Source organism: Arachis ipaensis, chromosome B3 (genome assembly GCF_059453495.1).
Source record: "Arachis ipaensis isolate K30076 ecotype BB chromosome B3, ASM5945349v1, whole genome shotgun sequence".
In the NCBI taxonomy this organism is placed as follows: Eukaryota; Viridiplantae; Streptophyta; class Magnoliopsida; order Fabales; family Fabaceae; genus Arachis; species Arachis ipaensis.
Window position 1 is genome coordinate 79,458,042 of NC_142438.1, and position 2,962 is coordinate 79,461,003.

At 32.4% G+C, this 2,962-nt stretch overlaps 1 non-coding gene across 1 annotated transcript; it reads left to right on the plus strand.

Moving 5' to 3' along the window:
* The first annotated feature begins 331 nt into the window (after window positions 1-331).
* Window positions 332-439, plus strand: LOC148571277 (small nucleolar RNA R71). Its single transcript, XR_015908683.1, has one exon. It is a non-coding gene; the product is annotated as a small nucleolar RNA R71 (small nucleolar RNA).
* The last annotated feature ends 2,523 nt before the right edge of the window (window positions 440-2,962 follow it).

The following is a 2,962-nucleotide window of genomic DNA, read 5'->3' on the forward strand; positions in this document are numbered from 1 at the left end:
AAGATGCCTCTTGAGTACTGTTGGATGCAGCTTGCATTCCATTCAAACTCTGAGAAATCATATTGACTTGCTGAGTCAATATTTTATTCTGAGCCAGTATGGCATTCAAAGTATCAATTTCAAGAACTCCCTTCTTCATAGGTGTCCCATTACTCACAAGATTCCTCTCCGAAGTGTACATAAACTGGTTATTAGCAACCATGTCAATGAGTTCTTGAGCTTCTGCAGGCGTTTTCTTTAGGTGAATGGATCCACCTGCAGAAGTATCCAATGACATCTTTGATAGCTTAGATAAACCATCATAGAATATATCCAAGATGGTCCATTCTGAAAGCATGTCAGAAGGACACTTTTTGGTCAGCTGCTTGTATCTTTCCCAAGCTTCATAGAGGGATTCACCTTCTTTCTGTCTGAAGGTTTGAACATCCACTCTAAGCTTGCTCAGCTTTTGAGGAGGAAAGAACTTGGCTAAGAAAGCCGTGACCAGCTTGTCCCAAGAGTTCAGGCTATCTCTGGGTTGAGAATCCAACCACACTCTAGCTCTATCTCTTACAGCAAAAGGGAAAAGCATGAGCCTGTAGACTTCAGGATCTACTCCATTGGTCTTAACAGTATCACATATCTGCAAGAATTCAGTTAAGAACTGAAAAGGATCTTCAGATGGAAGTCCATGAAACTTGCAGTTCTGCTGCATCAGAGAAACTAGCTGAGGTTTCAGCTAAAAATTGTTTGCTCCAATGGCAGTGATGGCTTCTTCCATGTAAATTGGAATTAGGTGCAGTAAAGTCACCAAGCATCCTCCTTGCATTATTGTTGTTGGGTTCGGCTGCCATCTCCTTTACTTGTTCGAAATTTTCAATAAGGTTGTCTCTGGATTGTTGTAATTTAGCTTCTCTTAGTTTTCTCTTCAGAGTCCTTTCAGGTTCTGGATTAGCTTCAACATGAATGCCTTTTTCTTTGTCCCTGCTCATAAGAAAGAGAAGAGAAAAAGAAAAGAAGAGGAATCATCTATGTCACAGTAAAGAGGTTCCTTATTGTTAGTAGAAGAAGAAAAGAAGAGAATAAATTCGAACACAGATAGAAGAGGGGGTTCGAATTTGGTGAGTGATGTGAGGAAGAGATGTTAGTAGATGAATAAATAAATAGAATAAGATGAGAGAGGGAGAGGATTTTCGAAAATAATTTTTAAAAAAAGTTAGTAAATTTTTTTGAACATTAAAATAAAAAATTAAAATAATTAGTTAATTGAAAAGAAATTTTGAAAAAGAGAGAAGATATTTTCGAAAATTAGAGAGAGAGAGTTAGTTAGGTGGTTTGAAAAAGATAAGAAACAAACAAAAAGTTCGTTAGTTAGTTGAAACAAGTTTTAAAAATCAATTTTTGAAAAGATAAGAAGATAAGAAGTTAGAGAAGATATTTTAAAAATCAAATTTTGAAAAAGATAAGATAGGGAGATCTTTTTGAAAAGATATGATTGAAATTGGTTTTGAAAAAGATTTGATTTTTTTTTAAATCACAATTAATGACTTGATTCACAAGAAATCACAAGATATGATTCTAGAACTTAAAGTTTGAATCTTTCTTAACAAGTAAGTAACAAACTTGAAATTTTTGAATCAAAGCATTAATTGGTGATGTTATTTTCGAAAATTATGAGATAAAATTAAGAAAAAGATTTTTGAAAAAGATTTTGAAAAAGATAAGATTTTTTTTTAAATTGAAAATTTGATTTGACTCATAAAAACAACTAGATTTTAAAAATTTTTGAAAAAGTCAAATCTAATTTTCGAAATTTTAAGAGAGAAAAAGGGAAAGATATTTTTTTGATTTTTGAATTTTTATGATAAGAGAGAAAAACAAGAAAAATGATGCAATGCATGAAAGTTATGGATCAAAACAATGAATGCATGCAAGAATGCTATGAATGTCAAGATGAACACCAAGAACACTATGAAGATCATGATGAACATCAAGAACACATTTTTGAAAAATTTTTAATGCAAAGAAAACATGCAAGACACCAAACTTAGAATTCTCTAATGCTTAGACATAAAGAATTCAGGAATGCATATGAAAAACAAGAAAAGACACAAAACATGCAAATGCAAAGATCAAACAAGAAAACTTACCAAGAACAACTTGAAGATCATGAAGAACACTATGAATGCATGAATTTTTTCGAAAAATGCAAGATGAACATGCAATTGACACCAAACTTATAACATGACTCAAGACTCAAACAAGAAACACAAAAAATATTTTTGATTTTTATGATTTTATGAAATTTTTTTTTGTATTTTATTTTAATTTTTTTTCGAAAATCATATTGCAAAAGAAAAATAAGGATTCCAAAATTTTTAATATGAATTCCAGGAATCTTATACTCTAAAGCTCCAATCAAAGGGTCAGGCATGGCTTAATAGCCAGCCAAGCTTTAGTATGTAATTCAGACATGACACGCCTAACATGCCCTACAGTCATGGCTTTACAGCCAACCAGGCTTCAACATGCTTTATGAAACACTAGAATTCATTCTTAAAAATTCTGAAGAAAAATATTTTTTTTGAAAACATTTTTATTTGAAAATTTTTTTTTTCAAAAACAAAGGAGAAATTTTTGAAAGAATTTTGAAAAATTTTTGAAAATAAAACAAAAAGAAAATTACCTAATCTGAGCAACAAGATGAACCGTCAGTTGTCCAAACTCGAACAATCCCTGGCAACGGCGCCAAAAACTTGGTGCACGAAATTGTGATCTCTGGTAATGACTCCAAAAACTTGGTGCTCTAATCTCAATTCATAATTTGTCACAACTTCAATACAACTAACCAGTAAGTGCACTGGGTCGTCCAAGTAATAAACCTTACGTGGGTAAGGGTCGATCCCACGGAGATTGTTGGTATGAAGCAAGCTATGGTCACCTTGTAAATCTCAGTCAAGCGGATAATAATTGATTATGGAGT